The following is a 21505-nucleotide window of genomic DNA, read 5'->3' as shown; positions in this document are numbered from 1 at the left end:
TCTATTCCAACCTACCGTATGGCTCCAAAAGAATTGAATGAGTTGAATGAAAAACTTGAGGAGTTTCTAGCCAAGGGGTTCGTCAGACCGAGTGTATCACCTTGGGGTGCACCAGTATTATTTGTGAAGAAGAAAGATGAGACTATGTGGATGTGCATTGATTACCGCCAGTTGAACAAAGTCACCATTAAGAACAAGTACCCGTTTCCATGTATTGATGATTTGTTTGACCAGTTGCAGGGTGCCAGGGTGTTCTCCAAGATCGACTTGAGATCAGGGTACCATCAGTTGATGATTCGGGACTCAGATGTTCCGAAGACTGCTTTCTGTACTAGATATGGCCATTATGAGTTTCTAGTGATGTCCATCGGCTTGACTAATGCCCCAACGGCATTTATGGACTTGATGAACATGGTGTTCAGGCCTCATATTGATTCGTTTGTCATTGTCTTCATTGATGACATTTTGATTTACTCACGTAGCGTAGAGGAGCACGAGCAACATTTGAGAGTGGCGCTTCAGACTTTGCGGGAACATAAGCTATATGCTAAGTTCTCCAAGTGTGACTTTCGGTTAGATTATGTGGCATTCTTGGGGCATGTAGTATCAGGAGAGGGCATTAAGGTGGATCCCAAGAAGATTGATGCAGTTCAGAGTTGGCCTCGTCCTACTTCGGTGACTGAGATCAGAAGCTTCTTGGGGTTAGCAGGTTATTATCGTCGGTTCGTGGAGGGCTTATCATCTATTGAAGCACCTTTGACTAGATTGACCCAGAAGGGTGCTCAGTTTCGTTGGTCCGATGATTGTGAGGCAAGCTTCCAGAAGCTCAAGATAGCTTTGACCACAACACCCGTCCTTGTGTTGCCTTCCAATTCGGGGATGTATACTGTGTATTGCAATGCTTTACGTGTTGGCTTGGGTTGTGTATTGATGCAGGAGGGGCGAGTTATTGCATATGCTTCACATCAGCTGAAGCCCCATGAGAAGAATTATCCTGTGCACGATTTGGAGTTGGCCGCGATTGTTCATGCTCTTAAGATCTGGATGCATTTCTATATGGGGTGTCTTGTGAGGTTTACACCAATCATCACAGTTTGCAGCATTTGTTCAAGCAAAGGGATCTCAATTTGAGGCAGCGTAGATAGCTTGAGTTACTAAAGTATTATGAAATCACCATTCTTTATCATTCAGGAAAAGCGAATGTAGTCGCGGATGCCTTGAGCAGGAAGGTAGAAAGTATGGGTAGCTTGACATTCATTTCAGCAGAGGAGAGGCCACTAGCCTTGGACATTTAGTCCTTGGCTAACAGAAGCTAACAGACTTGTGAGGTTGGATATTTCAGAGCCCAGTCAAGTTCTTGCTTGCGTCGTTGCCCAGTCTTCACTATTGGAGCAGATCAAGGCTCGAACAGTTTGATGATCCGCACCTATTGGTTCTCAGAGAGACGGTACTATAGGGTAGTGCCAAGGAGGTTTCTATTGGCGAAGATGGTGTCCTACAACTTCAGGGTCGTCTATGTGTTCCGAATGTCGATGGCTTGAGGGAAAGGATTCTAGAGGAGGCACACAGTTCTCGATATTTCATTCATCCAGGTGCTACGAAGATGTATCATGACATGAGGCAACACTATTGGTGGTGGCGGATGAAGAAAGACATAGTTGAGTATGTAGCTAGATGCCTAAATTGCTAGCAGGTTAAGTATGAGCACCATAGGCCAGGAGGTCTACTCCAGCAGATCACTATACCTGAGTGGAAGTGGGAGCGCATTACTATGGACTTCATAGTTGGTTTGCCGCGGACTTTGTGGACGTTTGATGTAGTTTGGGTCATTGAGACAGATTGACCAAGTCGGCGCACTTCATTCCTGTGATGACTACATATACTTCGAGAGATTGGCCCAAATTTATATCCAGAAGATAGTTCGGCTATATGGTGTGCATGTTTCCATCATTTCAGACAGAGGTCCTCAGTTTGCTTCACATTTTTGGAGAGCAGTACAGAGTGAATTGGGGACCCGTGTAGAGCTCAGCATAGCAATTCATCCACAGACCGACTGCTTACAACAACAGTTACCAGTCTAGCATCGAGATGGCTCCATTCGAGGCTTTATATGGTCGGCGGTGTCGTTCTCCCATTGGGTGGTTTGAGCCCGTCGAGGCTAGGCTGTATGGTACTGATTTGGTGAAGGATGCCTTGAAAAAGATAAAGTTGATTCAGGAGCGACTTCACATAGCCCAGTCCCGACAGAAGAGTTACGCGGATCAGAAGGCTTGTGACTTATCATTCTTGGTAGGCGAGAAGGTTCTCTTGAAAGTCTCGCCGATGAAGGGAATCATGCAGTTTGGGAAGAAGGCCAAGTTGAGCCCAAGGTTTATAGGCCCATTTGAGGTATTGAGGCGAGTTGGGGAGGTTGCTTATGAGCTTGCTTTGCCTCCCAGTCTATCGCGAGTTCATTCGGTTTTCCATGTGTCTATGTTCCGGAGGTATTATCCCAACTTGTCACATGTGTTAGACTTCAGCACGATTAAGCTAGATGAGGGTTTGGTTTATGAAGAGGAGCCAGTTGCCATTGTTGATAGGCAGGATCGCCAGTTGAGATCCAAGAGGATTTTCGCGGTAAAGGTTCAGTGGAGGGGCCAGCCAGTCGAGGAGGCGACCTGGGAGTTCGAGAAGGACATGCGAATCAGATATTCTCACTTGTTCAGCACTACAGGTATGATGCTAGACCCGTTCTAGGACAAACGTTTGTTTAAGAGGTAGAGAATGTAATGACCCGACCGGTTGTTTTGCTTTCTAGAACCTCGTTCCCCTAAATAAGACTCCCCGTATGTGCTTTTACTGTTTTATGTCTTGCGGGGGTGGTTAGTTTGAGATTTGGAAGGGTTCGGGTTGAAATCGGGATAATTGGTTACTAAAGTTGGCCTTAAAAGGCTAAGTTTGACTTCGGTCAACATTTTGAGTAAACGACCTCATAATCGGGATTTGACGGTCCCAATAGGTTCGTGTGATGATTTTGGACTTGGGCGTATGCTCGAATCGGGGTTTGGATGACCCGAGAGCGTTTCGGCACCTAATAGTGAAGGTTGGTTCTTTGAAGGTTTAGAAGTTCTTTAAATTTGGTTTGGAGCGGGTTTTGGTGATATCGAGGTCTTAACGGAATTTTGAGATTGGGGATGGTTCCGTAATGTCATTTGAGACTTGCACGCAAAATTTGGTGTCAATCCTAGTAGTTTAAGTACATTTCGGCGCATTGGGAGTAAATTGAAGAACTTGAAGTTCATAAGTTTGATTCAATTGGTTTTGGGGTGCGATTCTTAGTTTTAATGTTGTTCCAGGCGTTCCGAGAGTTCGAGCGAGTCTGTTTTATGATTCCATATTGGATGTTTGGAGCAGCTGTTGAAGCTCCAGTTCTGTCATAATCGCACCTGTGCTTGGCCAGCCGCAGGTGCGAGCTCGCAGGTGTGAGCGAAGTGCCGCAGAAGCGAACCATTAAGGGCAGCCCAACCATCACATATGCAGAATATTCGGCATCGCAGGAGTGGAGTGGGTCACAGATGCGGCCCAAATGGTCCACAGATGCGGAGCCTGGCCAGGTGAGAGGAATGCTCACCGGCGGCGATTTTGCCGCATGTGCGGGACCACAAATGCAGCCAAAGCACCGCAGGTGCGAAAATCGCTGGGCAGAAAGGTTCATTTAATACGGGACTTCTAATATATTTTATCTCACTCTTGGGCTATTTGAGGGCTTTTAAGGAGGGGATTTCGACCTAGCTTTTGATGGTAAGTAATTTCTACCTAATGTGAGTTTAATACATAGATTACGGGTAGATTTTAACATGAAAGTTTGTGGAAATTATGGGTTTAGATGAAAAACCTAAGTTTTGATAAAAATGAGATTTTACCACAAAAATGGTTATGGAATGGGATGGAAATTGTATGTTTGAGTTCTTAAGGTTATGGGTGACGATTTACTTCGAAAATTTCCTGAATCCGGGCACGTGGGCCCGGGGGTGAATTTTTAAAATTTTGCATTTAGGGTTGGGTAACCTCTTTAATAGTTGGAATACGAACACTTGAGCACGTATTTATTAGTTTGTATATTATTTTATTAGTTTGGATTGATTCGGCACCGACTTGAGGGTGTGAGCGCATTCTTAAACCGGGAAGTAGGCTTTGAGACGAGGTAAGTCTCTTTTCTAACCTTGTAAGAGAGAATTAACCCCAAAGGTGAAATAAATCAATATATACTTCTATTTGTAAGGGGGCTACATACGCACGATGTGACGAGAGTCCGTACGTAGCTACTATTCATGCTTATGTCCAGGTAGATTTAGGATTACACCATGCTTTGTTGATACCATTGCTTGTTTATGCTTACTACTTGTTGTATTGAATTGGAAGTTGAGGGTTTCAATATTTAAAGCTCCAAGTTGAATTTCTTATTTTCAGAAAGGAATTGAGAAATACTACGATGAATTGAGAAAATTATATGTTCAACCGCTTCGCAAATATATTCCGCGAGCGGGGTAAACTTCCACTACTCTCATGGGAGCGAGCCGTTCGCCTCGGCAGGATTTATTGATATATTATATGGTTCAGGCCGTTCGACTCTCGGCAGTCTACAATATATTATTATGTATATTTGGATCGGGCCGTACGTCCTCGGCATAACTCGTGCATAGTGATACCAAAATCCCTTTTTATATTAAATAATGTTTCACGGACTTGAAAGGTGAAAGGAATAGATGAGAGAAATGGTTTGATTCTTATTTGAAAGAAGGTTTTGCTTGCTTACTTCTTGTTTTGAGCGCTATTATCATTGTATATTACATGCTTAAGTAGAACTTCACATTATTATGTTTTTGCCCCTTAGTAAGTGTCGAAGTCGACCCCTCGTCACTACTTTTTCGAGGTTGGACTAGATACTTACTGGGTACATGTTGTTTACGTACTCACGCTACACTTCTGCACTTGATGTGTAGGACCTGATGCAGGTGCATCTGGTTACCAGTCTAACGCATACGCTTGACTTCTAGCTCGAGACTACACGGTGAGCCGCCCTTCCGAGCCGTTCAATAGCAGCCGGAGTCTCTCTTTTGGATTTATATATCTGTCTATTTCCTTGAGACAATAGACTAATATTCTTTTGTATATTCTGCTAGTAGCCTACACACTTGTGATACCAGATCTTGGCACACACTAGTAGACTTATGATTTTGGATTTATTGTTATGACTTCGATTTGCACTCAGTTGCTTTTGTTTAATTACTTTACAACAGTAAATTTCTTAAACTTCCATCAATGAGGAAAGTTATTCACTTTGCAAATATCTTAAAAGTTGAAATCACTAGATTTATCAGTGTTATCTTGCCTAACAACGGTGTTGGGCGCCATCATGGCCTATGACGAAATTGGGTTGTGGCATCCCCGGAATTGTACATGGCTAAGATCTGAGATTTTCATGGGATGGTGTTGGAACTGGTGGTATATCGGTATCATCGCTAAATCTACATTCCGATATCAAGAGGTTAGAGAAACATCTTCAGATTCATAGAAGGTCTCTTTAGAGTGGGTATCTCGGTTATAGCATTGTTGGGTGCTCCAGAGGAAATACAATGATTTATGGGCTTTCGGATGATATGGTTTGTGCTAGGGTCTTCCGTAGCGAGCTTTGACTTAGGATCATTATGTACCGATAAGGAAAAGTGTTGACCTGAAGACAAGTCGAGGAAGATTCAAAGAAATGGGTCAGCTCGGTGGTGTTGGGTCAGCATAGCAACAAAGGTAACTGGTTCTTTTGGTGTGGTAATGCTTCACCAGTGTTCTGTTGTAATACACTTGGGTTTGACGGTTTGTGTGACTTGGTTGAGTTGGGGACATTCAGTTCTGATGGCTTGGTGGTGTGCGGACTGGCCTCGAAGAGTTCTTAATAGTGTCGACCATAGCTTGAGCTAGATGTCTGCTATATGCATAAAGAACGTGTTGCGTGTTACGATTTTTGCCAGGATGGGGTCACGAGTTCTCGACAACATGGACGATTTCAGATGTTTAGAAGAATGCTAGCGTTATTTGATACCATCTAAGAAGGGTGCGCACTCTAGAAGGCGCACTGTGTTTCAACTTGTGGATGCCTGACTGGTATTATGGTAATCGCATGCAGATGTACAGATTTTTCTTTGTGGCACGAAATAATTATAGAAGTACTTCTCGTTGGCTGACCGTATAGGAGGAATGTGTCAGTTATTTTACTAGTGTAGTTTGGATCAGATATGTAGATTCTAGTATTCTAGGGATTTGAAGACTATGAGGGTTCTCGAGGCAGATTGTTCCATGGTTGTGAACGATGAAGGTATGTTAACAGGTTGGCAACTGATGATATGTACTATAGATATGTTATTGTGGGCCTTTTGGAGGCTATCTACCTACTTCAGAAGGATCAAAATTGATTTGGAGGCTACTAGTAGGTCTAATAAGGAAGTGTGATCTAAATCGGGTTAGATTTATCTACTTAGCACAGTTATTGTGGAGGGGTATATTATCGGTTAGGGTGGATCACATTTGTGTTATGATATGTCTCATGTGTTACTCTCCTATGCTGCGATGTGTTGTGATCTATTGGTCATCTACACACCCATGCAATTATGTTTGGGCTTTGTAGCGAAATTCGAGCGAGATTGCTCTTGGGGTATTGAATGGTTGATTGTGCCTTGGTTATGGTCTTCCTGTTTCTGGATTTAGTGATATCCATATCTCCATAGTTATGGTCACGCGCTTCATATATTTGATGTTGATATACTTATGGTTGTTGATTGTGAGTATCATGGCTCGACATATTCCAGGTGGACCAGTGTCGGATTGAGTCATGCATCGCAGTAGCGTTATGCCAGGATATGATCCTTTGTGCTTATTTTGTGTGTTATGTTTCCCCTTGTGTGGTAGATTAATGGCATTGCGCTTCATGGTGGTATCTGTTGAGCTTGCGGGATGGTTTCTTTATTTCCATTCTCTTTCCATCATTGGGTATATTTGAGTTATTGTTCGTTGGTGCACGAATTGCATGGTATGTGGCTCTAAGTAGTATTTGTGTGACATATCGGTCGAATAGCTTATACTGGATGAGGTAAGGTTATTAGGCCTGAAATGAGTGCCATCGGATTCGATTAAGTTATGTTTGCAAGAATTGTGTCACTAGTCGGCTTAAAATTTGGCTATGGTTCTTATTGGACAAGAGAGCTCCACGACTTGTTAATCTAATGGGTGGTTATGAGTTTTTGTATGTTTCTTTCATCATTGGTAGTGTACGAAGGTTCAGAACAAGGTTTTAGTTGATATGAGGTTTGTTATCGGTGTCGGGTTGGTTATCGAGCAGCTATTGTGATCGGAAGTTATTGCTATGAGTATTTGTGTTATGTGGTATATCATATGATTATGTCTTGAGATATGGTTATGGATTGATATAGCTTGTTCAGAGTTATACGGTGCATAGATGCAAGAATTCGGTCATATAACGAGTTCCGAATGTTGGGGATTTGGGTTTTAAGGTTTATGGACTAAGGTTGAAGTAAGGATCCTCTGTTAGGTGGTGTTATCGGGCTTATATGGATTGGGGTGACGTGGATCACCCATGGTTATGTGTATGGTGAGGGTATATGACGATTTGATGCCTTTGGAACGGCTCTTGGCACGTTCGAGGACGAACGTATGTTTAAGTGGGGGAGAATGTAACGTCCCAATTGGTCGTTTTGAGCTTTAGCATTTTATTCGGTGGTTTTATACTTTGAGTAGCTTCATGTTATGTGTTATGACTTGCGTGTATGGTTGGTTTCGGTTTTCGAGCGGTTCTGGATTGATTTGGAAGAATGATTCTCGTTTTAGAAGCTTTAAGTTGGAAGAGTTGACCAAGGTTTGAGTTTTAAGTAAACAGACTCAGAATTGGGTTTTAATTATTTCAATAAGTTTGTATGATGATTTTGGACATGTACACAAAGTTTGGTTAAATTCCGTTGAGTTTTGAATAAGTTTAGGTTGTATGATGATTTTTGATTTTGACGTCGATTTGAGCATAAATGTTACCATATTGAGCAAACGACCTTTGATTCGTGTTTCGAATAAACCATTATAGCCGTATCGTAATTTTGGAACCATAGCAACTGAAATCGTCAAGTTTTGACGTCGTATGAAGAATTTAATGTCATTTTACTAAGAATTGGGTTGCCGGATATTTCAGATTAATTATGAAATTGCCACTGCATTCGTATTTAAAAATCTGCATTATTTTCAAATATTGAAACCAACATATCTCCTTCATTATAAGGTCAAATGGAGTGATTCAAAAGCCTAACTTGACTGAAATTTCATGAGAAATCCATTGGAGGCATCAAAAGTGAGTTTCAGGATCGTTTGGCATAAGAAACGGGGCATAATATCTGGGCATTTTTGGCTATTAATGTTGTTGGAGTTTTTCTCATCTTGAAAGTTTGGGATTGAGAGAATTCAAGGATGTTCTTCAAGTTTCTTCCATGGGGTAAGGTCTAAACCATAACCTAAGTATTTTTCTTTGATTCATTCCCTTGGTTTAAGCTTTAATCCATGATTTTAATTGAAAACTCATTGAATTCTTTAACTCAAGACCTAGGGTTATGTCCTAAATTTTAAAAATTAAAAATGAGTTAGAAATGTTTATTTCCCCATTCCTTTTGGGGTTTTGTTCTCCTATATTTGGAAAACAACATACTCGAATTTGACGAGTTTTGGAGGCATATTTTGGGAGATATGGGACCCAACTAGTGTGGGTTGGACTCTTGAGTTGAACACGCAAGAGCGATGTTTTGGTGAATTGGTTGAGCTATCGGACTCCGATTGAGTTTGTTCTTGTGAGCTTGTATTGGTTCGGGCTTCTCGGGTAAGCTTGGATTCGGAATCCAAGGCGAGCCCGACGTTGACTTTTGTTGACTTTTTGGGGAAAATATATAGATCATAGCTTTATTTATTGTAATTGGTTTCTCTTGCATTGTTGGATGTTATTAAGTAATTTTTGGTTAGATTTGAGTCGTGTGGAGGCGTATTTTAGGGGAAAAGCTATTTCGGAGGGTTGAGTTGGCCTAGTTGAGGTAAGTATCTTCCCTAACTTTGTGTGAGGGAAACTTTCCCTTAGGATTTGGGTTGATTGTGCTATTTGTGTTATGTGAAAGTCGTATACGCAAGGTGACGAGTGGGTACACGGGCTATATGTGGTATTTGACCGGTTTAGATTATATATACTCTTTCCATGCCTTTAATTGAATTGTCATAATATGTCATATCTCTCATTGTTAATCTACTCTTACATGCTCCATTTGACGTTGTTAGCACTTGTTCTACCTCTTACATGTTATTTTGCCCTTATATGCTTTAGTTGGAGTTTTTGCCTTCCTTATTGTCTTGTTACCTCTTAATTGTTGAATCATTTTTAATTGAAGTTGTTATTTTGTGGAATATCATCTTGTTGAGGTATTAGTGTTGAAGGTGTAATAGTTATTATCACATTGAGGCGAAGTTGTTTATTGTTGAGATACATTTCCTTGTTGAGCATTCTCATTCATTTTGTTATTGTTGAAATTCTTGTACAGTTGCGGTTGAGCCATGGGCTATTTGTTGTGAAAATATTGGTGTTATTAACTTTGTGGCAAGTTGTGGCATATGGGCAATTGTGGTGCGAGTTGTGATTGTGTTGTGATATTGATACATATGCGGTGGTATAAGATTTCAGGGTTGAAACGCATGCAGTGAGATAAGGTGAGCTTGATACGCGTGTTGCTAGTAGGGGAACTACTTGAAGCCACGCGGTGAGATAAGGTGGGCTAAAATACGTGTAGCTATTTCGGAAAAAAAATAATTTTCAAAACTAAATGTAAGGCTCACGTGGTGATATAAAAAAATATTATGATTGAAATTGTGAAATGTGAATATGAGGCGGTACCTCGATTATGATTTTCATAATACATTCCATGTTGGATCAACTTGTTGATTTGAACGGTCATTGTTCTTCCTTCAATCATTCATCCACATTTTGATTTTATTTGGTTATTCGTTGTTATCTTGGTGTTGGAATGATTGTGGTTTCTTGTGTGAGTCATGCATTCTACGTAATATTTTGTGTTTCTTTAACATGCCAATATGTGCCTCCGTTATAACTTGGTGAATTGATTGTCATTGCGAATTTAATTACGTAGAGTCACTATATCATATTCTATTGAATTGTTGGTAACATAATGGTGTAAAAAAAAGAGAATTATTAACAGGCTTTATTCTATGTGTCTCTTAAGATATAACTCGTTATCTCACTCGATGCCTTATTATTCTAAATGGTTATCACACTTTTACTATAATTGGGTTCTCAAATTACACTCATCACCCTGTTATATGTTTACCTTACTTAAAATTGTTATCATGTTTTTCTTTAACAAATTCTATATTCAAATCATTAATTTAACATATGTTTTGCTTTGTTTAAAAATGACACTTTTACTCAAATTTATTGATTTCTAAGCTAAACCCATCTTATACTATGTTTCGTACAAATTATATATTATTTTACTTTACTTGATTTCAAAAATATACTCATTATTTTATTTGACACCTTACCTTATTCAAAATTGTTATTATGTTTTACGATGTCTAAATATATCTTTCGTTCATCTAAATTAATATTTATCATAGTTGCAAAGTACATGGTAGCACGTGGGCTTTGCCGTGTGAAGGTAATTGTTACTGTGGGCACGAGGTGCCATATGTGTAAGATTTAAAAATTGTAGTTCATGACTTGTGGTTTATGAGGTGTGGTGCCTCGGAGTAATTCTTGTTGTAAGTCCATGCGTTGGGAGCCATTTGATTATTTGAGCTATCATCCATTTTTTTTCTTCTTATTTTAGTTTATTTACATCTCATCGGTGTTATGATTATATTGTTTCTTTATTACTCATTTACTACTTGCTGCCATTTATATTTCTATTACTTCATTGTTGGTTGTAAATCAATAATTTTTCCGTTGTTTGTCTTACATTGATGTTCTTTTCAGTGTTAGCTTATATATATCTTGAACAGATTTCTATGTCTAGTAGGTGTCTTGATCTGGTCTCGTCCCTACTCTACCGACGTTAGGCTTGATACTTACAGGGTACCATTGTGGTATACTCATGCTATGCTTTTGCACATTTTTGTGCAGATCCAGGTATTCTGATTGTATTGTTAAAAGTTGCGTCTGTGCGGTGGGAGATTTCTAGGTATACTTGCTTGACGTTCGCAGGGCTCGAAATCACCATCTCAGTTCATTATGCTACTGTTAAATTGTAATTCAAAACAGTATTGTGCTTAGAAATTCTAGTATGTTTTAGTAGTGCTTATGACTGTACTACCGATTTTGAAAAATGTATAACTATTGGCCGCTTGTGGCTATGCATATCATTTAATGGTTTATGATAAATAATTAAATAGTTCAATTCTGTTATTAAATCAGCATGTGTTAGGCTTACCTAGTTTTAGAGACTAGGTGTCATCACGACATCCTAAGGTGGGAAATTGGGGTCGTGACACAAGTCAGCCTACAACACTAGGAATCGTTATGGGAATGATATAAGGTCTGGGCTTACTCCGAACTGCTTCAATATTCTTCGGATCCACCTTGATCCTATCGCTAGATACCATGTGGCCCAAGAATGTCACTAAGTCTTACCAAAAGTCACACTTAGAGAATTTAGCATACAACTTCTTCTCCCTCAAAATCTGGAGCATGATCCTCAAATGCTGCTCGTGATCCTCAGCACTAAGGGAATATACTAAGATATCATCAATGAACACAATAACAAAAGAATCAAAATAAGGATGGAACACACTATTCACCAAATGCATGAAGGCTTTTGGGGCATTATTCAGACCAAAAGACATTATCAAAAACTCATAATGCCCATAACGAGTCCTGAAAGCCGTCTTAGGAATGTCTAAAGCCCTGATCTTCAACTGATGGTACCCTGATCTCAAGTCAATCTTTGAAAATACCTAGACACCCTAAAGCTGATCAAATAAATCATCAATGCGAGCAGTGGATACTTGTTTTTGATGAAAACCTTGTTCAACTGCCTATAGTCAATACACATCTGCATGGAGCCATCCTTGATCTTCGCAAACAACACCAGTGCAATCAAAGGTGATACACTAGGCCTGATAAACCCCTTATCCAGCAACTCTTGCAACTACTTCTTCAATTCCTTCAACTCAGCTGGAGCCATGCGATACAGTGGGATAGATATGGGCTGAGTGCCCGGCACCAAATCAATATCAAAATCAATATCCCTATCGGGGCATTGTCCGGTAGTTCTGCAGAAAATATGTCTGAATAATCCCTCACTACTGGAACTGACTCAATAGTAGTTGTACCAACATTAAAATCTCTAACAAAAACAAGATACACCAAACACCCTTTCTCAACCATTCACCGAGCCTTCAAAAATGAAATCACTCTACTGGAAGTAGGACCAAGAGAACCTCTCCATTCCAACCTTGGCAACCCCGACATAGTAAATGTTAAGGTCTTAGCCTGATTATAAAGTATAGCATGATACAGATATAACCAATACATATCCAAAATCATATCAAAGTCCAACATACTAAGCAACATGAGATCAACACTAGTCTCATAACCCCCAAGGGTAACCAATCAAGATCGATACACTCTATACATCACAATAGAGTCACTTACATGTGTAGATATGTGAAAATGGATATCAAGAGAACTAAGGGGCAAATGCAAATGCGATGCAAAGTATGATTATGCAGAACAAGGATTAAATAAAACTGATGCATCTATGTGACAGACTGAAACAATACCTGTAATAACTGCATCAGAAGCCTCTACCTCTGGTCTAGCTGGAAATGCATAACAATATGCCTAACCTTCATCCGACTGACCTCTACCCCCGGGGCACCTCCTAACTGCCTGAGCTCCCCCTCTAGCGAGTGCAGCCGGTGGTGTAACAACAAGGATTGGAATCATTGTTTGAGAACCCAGCAGTGCTGCGCCTCTACCATGCTAGGGGACGTCCTTCTTGATATGCCTCACCTCTTCACACTCAAAACGACCTCGATGTCACGATCCAAAATCCTAACCAATCGGGGTCATGATGGCACCTAACAACGCTCGCTAGGCAAGCCAACACAATAGATAACACGAAAAGAAAAGCATTAAATATTTGACAACTGATTAATAACATAACGTAGAAATAGCTCTGTAATAACATAATAAAGTTCTAAAACCAGTAACTAGCGTAAACCACCCCAAGCTTTGGTGTCACAAGTACATGAGCTTCTAGAACTAACTAAACACAAGGTTCTGAAAGAAATGCATCACTCTCAGGGTAAAGTTAAAAAAGTAAAATAGAGATAGGATAATGACTCAAGGCATGCGGATGGGATGCAACTGTACCTCGAATCACCAATGCAGTATCTGCTAAGCACCTCTCAGGGCTTCGCTGGCACCGATGTCAGGAGCTACACAAGAAGTGCAGAAGTATAGTATGAGTACAACCGATCCAATATACTCCGTAAGTGTCGAGCCTAACCTCGACTAGTTAGTGACAAGGATAAGACAAGACACCTACAATAAACCTGTACAGTATATATATGTATGAAGGAATAACAAGTAAAGAGTCAAATAAAAGAATGGAATAGAGGCAAGTATAGGGGACGATAAACATAACAGTAAATAAAGAATCATGAAGTAATACAACAAATTCAACAAACTCACACGTCATCACCCTTCGTGTTTTACTCTCATCCTCACCATATTAGATAAATGCAACAAAATAAAAATACGTATGCACGGCATCACCCTTTGTGATTTGACCTCTCATGATAAATAAATATGTGCATCACCCTTTGTGCTTTTATCCTTACATTTACTCAATCAATAATATCAATATGCAAATGAGGCACACCAACACCCTTCGTCCTCTTCACTCTTTCTCAACAAGAAATAACAACAACGCAAATATCAAGCAAGGTGGGAAGCAAATTTCAACCTCAACAATAGTGTTGGAATAAGCAAACTCAACTTTCAATATCACAAAAATTTAACTTAAGCAATAAACACGAAAGCGAATAGTCAAAGAATAAATGATTTATCTAAGGCATAGTAAATGAAACAACATATTATAAATAAGGCAAGCTCCACCCGCATGATTTAACCCATAACAATGCATATACACTCGTCACCTTGCATATACGCCTTCCCCACATATGATTCATATAGCAAATAGACCAAACAAGTCCTAATCCCCTCAAGTCAAAGTTAACGATGACGCTTACCTCTTTCCAAAGTCAAATCAATAATCAACCATGGCTTTTCCTTTAGAACAAGCCTCCAAACCAATCGAATCTAGCCTAATATAGTTCAAACAATTCAAAACAACCTTTAGAAACTACCCACAAGTTAAAAGGGTTTAATCTTTAATGTAATTGAAAAAGTCAACAAAAGTCAAACTCGGACCGCTTGGCCGAAATTCAAGATTCGGACCAAATCTCGATTACCCATTCACCCCGAACCCGGATACATGATTTGTTGTAAAAACCTCAATTCTTTGTCTAAATCTCAATTTTACCAAATTCTTAAATTCTAACCAAAACCTCTAATTTCTACCTTTAAACTACTAAATTTAACTACTAAAGATTATGAATTCCCGATTTCAACTTTTTACTTAACTGAGAATCAATTGCTCTTCGCGTTCGTGGAGCACCTATCACGTTTGCAAAGTACATAGGCCAATTGATCTTCACGTTCGCAAGGTCCGCACCTCGTTCGCGAAGGCATCACCCCAGCTAATCCTTTGCATTTGCGATCAAATGCGTTCGCGATGGAGACCTCGTTTGTCCTTTACAGACATCCCCAAGCCTATGCATTCGCATGAGGCCAGCCGCGTTCGCGTGAGGTCTGCTGCGTTTGCGAAGGACACCCCCCCAAGCCTTCGCATTTGCGAGCTGCCCCTCACATTCGCATAGAGCAACCTTGTTACACCCCACAGTATTACGTTGATGTTACGCTCCATAATATTTTAACGATGTTACACCCCGTAGTATTGTACGTTGGATTTATTGTAAATTGACATCAGTTCAAGGACAAGAGTATTTTGAGGTTATAAGTATTATGCTACTTATAATAGGTGATAAGTAAATTCGTGAAGGTGAGAGGGTAAGCGAATCGAAGAAAATGAGTTTCGTCGAAATTTGACATTTTGGGATAAAATACGGTCCAAGATATAATACCCCGTATTTATGGACTAGTGCCATACAAGGTACCACATGACCATGATAGTAAGGTATATTCTAGTGTGTTAAAAATGATTAGTATTTTAAGTAATTTTAAGATAATTTTTAATTATGTGAATAAGTGGGTAATTATTGATTTTTTTTGTGGGAGATTATGATGTAATTGGAAATTGGTGGATAAGTTTGGTGGGAACATCATCCCCAGCGTGGAAGCAAGGGATAATATTTTTCAAGACCAAATAATGACTCTTTGGTTTATGTACTAGATGGCATATTTAGGAGAATTTTGGACAAAGTAATCCACACAAGTGGGGCCCACAACCTACAATGATAAGAAACCTTCCTACCTCTTTAAGTGTGATGTTTTATGTTTGCTAAGTAACGGATGGAGCCTCAAAACAGTCCATATGAACCCTTATAACGCTACAATAGCGTGAGATGCAATTCTAAGATAGCATGGTATAATCTTTCTCAAGAATATCATACGGATTTTTCCTACTTCGATCCGCCGTTACGTGTTTTTCGCAAAGATGCGGATTAGAGGGATTGTTAAGAGAATCGGCTCATGTATGTTAAGGCTATCCCTTCTTTCCTTTTGGCATGATCCATATGATACAAACGAAACGAGCAAACGCACAACTTTCACAAATGACTCTATTATTAGAAATACTAGGGGTACCTATGTTCTTGATTCCCCATGTGTCTTATTATTATATCTTCTGTTCATGTGTGTCAGAAAAATACGTAGTTGATAAAGTTTACCGAGAGATCTTATTGACTTACTTCATTATGCATTGCATTCATTTATACATGTACATTAACCCATGACCAGATGACATTATATACGTGTATATTATATGTATATGAGATATGGGGAAAGGTTATGGCGTTATATACGCACCACCACCTGATCAGCTAGTATACAATGATTATTTTGCCCACAGTGGCCAAAATGATATGATGGGATGCCCTTAGAGGCTTGATGATGTTATGTACACATATACTTATGCATGACACTATAAATGTTTCATGATTCACAGAGCTATTCAGACTTACAAGTTGAGTCTTTTCCTCCATGTTTCTTTCATGTCTATTATATATTACTTTCGACGTCCCTTTTGCCTGGGGATGCTGCGTTTCATGCTCGCAGGTTCCGATAGACAAGTTGAGAGTTCTCCAAGTAGGCTATCAGCTCAACGGAAGGGGTTGGTGCACTCCATTTGCTCCGGAGTTGCCTATTTGGTCAGTATGATTTGGACATGTATTGATTGGTATAGCGGGGCCCTGTCCCAACCTTTATGATATTTATCTATTCTTAGAGGCTTGTAGAAAGATGCCATATATATAGATACTTGTATGGCCTTGTCGGCCTGTGTTTTGAGTATATAAAGGATCATGCCGGTATTATAGGCCCGTACTTCATATGTAAAAGTTGGTATATCATGTTGAGTATTCCCTCATGCTTTATTCCAGTAATCTCATGACAGCCTTTCGGGACCATTTACCTATGATAGTACGATAAGAAAGATAGTACGATACGAAAGATACGTTACGTTGGTGCTCGGTTGAGTAAGACACCGGGTGCCCGTCGCGGCCCATCGATTTGGGTCATGACAAACCTGCCCCAGCCCCAAGTTTCCCCTTCACGATCACGGTAATGGCTCCACGATCGCAAAGCACTGTGATGCACCAGAAAACAAGCTAACTCTACAAGGCTATAAATGGTCCGAAATCAATCTGAAACCTACCCGAGCCACCCGGGCTCCATTCCGAACATTTGCACTTGTAATAACATCATATGAACTTGCTTGCTTGCTCAGATCATCAAAATAACATCAAATATAAGGAATCAATCATTAAACTCAAGATTTTTCAAAGTTTACAACTCATTTTCCAACATTCCATATAACGCGCCGAAATACCCTCGGATCTCCTGGGACCCCAACCAAACATGCGTTCAAGTCCAAAAACATCATACGAATCTACTGGAATCGTTAAAATTCCGTTCCGAGGCCATTTACCAAGAATGTTGTCCGTGGTCAACTTTAGTTGTTTTTAAAGCCAAAAAATCATATTTTCTTCAAATCACATAAAAGCTTTCCGAAAAATGACAAGGACCACACACACAAGTCATATAACATCAAATGAAGCTATGAGATATCACATAATACAGAAATTAAGACAAGTACTCAAAATGACCTATCGGGTTGTGACATTTCCCACCTCTAAAAGAAACATTCGTCCTCGAACGAACATAGAAATGTACCTGGAGTGGTAAAAAGGTGTGCGTATCTACTACGCATATTAGAATCGAACTCCCACGTAGCCTCCTCGATCGGCTGACCTCTCCATTGCAGTTTCATAGAAGAAAACCTCTTGGATCTCAACTTTCGAACCTGCCATTCTAAAATAGGTCAAATTCTAATCAAGTTGTACCGTGCTAAAATCTAAAAAATGTGACCTATCTTCATGGTACTTCTGAAGCATAGAAACATTAGATATTGGATGTACCCGTGCTAGGCTAGGAGGCAATGAAAGCCTATAAGCAACCTTCCCAACTCTCCCCAAGATCTCAAATGGGCCAGTAAACCTCAGGCTCAACTTGTCCTTCTTCCCAAACTGCATCACGTCCTTTATAGGCGATACTCGGAGAAGAACCTTCTCACCCGCCATGTAGGCCATATCTCGAACCTTCCGGTATGCATAACTCTTTTTCCCGGACTGAGCTGTACCAAGTCTCTCCTGAATCACCTTAACATTTTCCAAAGCATCACGAACCAAATAAGTGCCCAACAATCTAGCCTCACTGGGCTCAAACCACCCAACAGGCAAAAGACATCGCCTCCCATACAAGGCCTTGTACGAAGCCATTTGGATGCTTTACTGATAGCTGTTATTATAGGCAAACTCCGCTAGAGGTGAAAACTAGTCCCACTGACCCCCCGAAATCCATAGAGCATTCCCGCGACATGTCCTCCAATATCTAAATAGTGCACTTAGACTGTCCATCTATTTGAGGATAAAATGCGATCCTCAGCTCGACCTCGTGCCCAACTCATGCTACACGGCTATCCAAAAATGCAACATGAACTGCATGAACCGATCATAAATGATAGAAATGGGCACACCGTGCATGCGATAATCTCCGGATGTAAATTTGAGCCAACCACTCTAAAGAATAGGAGGTCATTGTAACGCCCCGAACCATGGCGTGGGCGTAACATGACACTCGGTGCCTGACTGCATGTGACCAAGCGAACCAACTGTATGGCTGGATCAACATATGGTATAACTGTAAGCTAGATATAAATATACAACATGATGATCTACTAAAGAGTCTGACTGACATATCATAGATGCGGAAAATACTGAAAAGTCTGCAAGTGTAAATGAGTAGCCGACAAGGCTAACACATAAAAGTATGCTAACGTCTGACTGACTGAACTATAGTCTACGAAGCCTCTAAGAATACTGAAATGCTAATTGTTTACCGGGATAAGGTCCCCGACATACCTTACTAACTGAAATACTATAAAGACTGAAGATTGAAAAAAGGGATAATTCCCCGAAAGACTGGGGCTCACCAATAGCTGATACGAGATGTCCTAGCAAGTAGAATCGTCAACCTGTAAATTATTACCTACATCGCGAGATGCAAGCCGTGGGCAAAAAGGGACGTCAGTACATTTGAATTGCATTGGTATGTAAAACAATTGAAAGAAGGAACAGTAAATACTGAAACCGATAACTGATAACTGAACTAAACATAGGAAGTAAGGATATGAATACTCCCTCTTTTTGAATGATGAACCAACTGTTTATCTGAATAAATAAAATGCGGCCTCAGGCCCAATATATATATATATATATATATATATATATATATATATATATATATATATATATATATATATATATGTGTGTGTGTGTGTGTGTGTGTGTGTGTGTGTGTGTGTATGTGCACAAACTGCGGCCTCGGGCCCAAGTATACGTATACATAACTGCGGCCTCAGGCCCAAAAATGCATAAAGCATAAACTGCGGCCTCAGGCCCAAATACAGGTGTTCAATATTCAAGAATTTAGAATCAGGAACTGAAATTCATACTATAATACATATGATACTAAAATACTGAACCATACTAAGTTACATGATACCGGAATATTGAATAGAACTAGACTGAGACATGTATTCATAATAAATTGATTTGTCATAACTGAAACTCATAGGATATTGAACGATTATGAAACTATGCCATCTAGAGAATAGAAATTCTACAACTATTCATGGGACTAAGGAATAATTACGTTCTGAGGAAATTCGTAACAGTCATAAAGAATGGGATGTAGGGAGAATCATAAACATTCCCAAATGTAAAGAAAGTTAGCCTCACATTCCTTAGCTCTGGCCCTTTTTAAGAGTATCACGATGTTCGTTGCCTCTTTCAACGATAATCTATGTCAATATATATATCAAGAGGAACCAATATTAGCACTAATTCTCCTGTTTTAGTAACTTAGGAATTTTATTAAACACCTTATGGGTGTAAAGCCTCATAGCCCTTAGTAATTGATATTTTCTTCACCAAGTTCTCATTCTACTACTTCTAGGTGATTCTACAATCCCAAAGAGATGTAACTAACACAATTTATCATCACCCAAATATTTACAACAATCATAATTCAACAATCCAAAACCCTAGCATAGTTCTTATGGTTCTCTTTATCAAATCCATTTACTATTCTCCCAAAAACTCATCAATTCATAGTTATAAATGATTAGAGAGTAGAAGCATTACCTTTTCGAAGTTCACTCCTCTTGAATTCGAGTTATAGGGTTTCTTTTCTCAACAATGGTGTCTCGATCGAATATATAATAAGTGGAAGGATTTATCCATATTAATAAGGTGTTGGAGAATTGAAATTAACTTAGAGTCATTGTTAGAACTTACCTTGGATGATGGAGGGACCTTGGGGAAGTTGGATTCTTGAGAGCTTACCTTTCTAGAGTAGGATTCGTGTTTGGGGTGTGGGGAATGAGGTAGGGCTTTTAAATAAGTGAACACGTCCAAAAATTGAGGAGGAAAATAAAAGTAGCTCGGGTAAACCTCGTTGGCGCAAGGCATCATCAGGGGCACCAAAATTACTATGCAAGGCACCATCAGAGGCGCCAAAACTACAATGCCCTGCACTGTCTGGGGCACTGAGGTTGATGCCCTGGATAGTGCCCTGCACTGTCAGGGGCGCTGATGTTAATGCCCTGGACAGTGCCTTGCACTGTCTATGGCCGTGAGTTTTCATGGCCTTGCACTATCTATGGCTGTGAGTTTTCATGGCCTTGCACTGTATAAGGCTATAAGACGTACCTCCCATAAACTTAGTCGATTCTATCGAATTTTATGGACCTCACTATCGATCTTGATTCCAAAACAACGGTTTCCATCCATACTCATCCCGATAGGACTTCACATTAATACTCATTTAATGCATCCACAACTAATTCAGATTTACGGAGTGTTACATTATCTTCCTCAAGGTCCATGGTAAGCCTACCACGAAATACATAGTGATGCGCTCCTACTTCCACTCCCGTATCTCCAATCTCTGAGTCAACCCACCTGGTTTCTGATGCTCATACTTCACCTGTTGACAAGTCAAACACTAAGAGACATGACTGGCATTATCTTTCTTTATCCTCCGCCACCAATAGTGATTCTTCAAGTCACGGTACAACTTTGTGACACCTGGGTGAATGGAATAGCGCGAACTGTGAGCCATTTCAAGGATCAGTTGTCTCAACCCGTCAACATTTGTAACACAAATTCGGCCCTAATGCCGCATAACACCATTATCTCCAATCACAACCTCCTTGGCACCACCCCGCTGCACCGTTTCTTTGAACACCAACAAGTGAGGATCATCAAACTAGTGAGCCTTGATACGCTCCAACAATGATGACTATGCCAAAACACAAGAAAGAACCCGGCTAGGCTCCGAAACATCCAATTTCATGAACTAGTTGGCCAAAGCCTGAATATCCATGGCTAGTGGCCTCTTCACTGCCGGTAAATATGCCAAACTACCCATGCTCTCAGCCTTCCTACTCAATGCATCATCCACTACATTAGTCTTCCCCAGATGATATAGTATGGTGATATCATAGTCTTTCAACAACTCTAACCATCTTTGTTGCCGCAAATTAAGGTCCTTCTG

This window comes from Nicotiana tabacum, chromosome 12 (genome assembly GCF_000715075.1).
Source record: "Nicotiana tabacum cultivar K326 chromosome 12, ASM71507v2, whole genome shotgun sequence".
Classification (NCBI taxonomy): Eukaryota; Viridiplantae; Streptophyta; class Magnoliopsida; order Solanales; family Solanaceae; genus Nicotiana; species Nicotiana tabacum.
The sequence above is the reverse complement of the archived record's forward strand: the minus strand, read 5'-3'. Positions refer to the sequence as shown.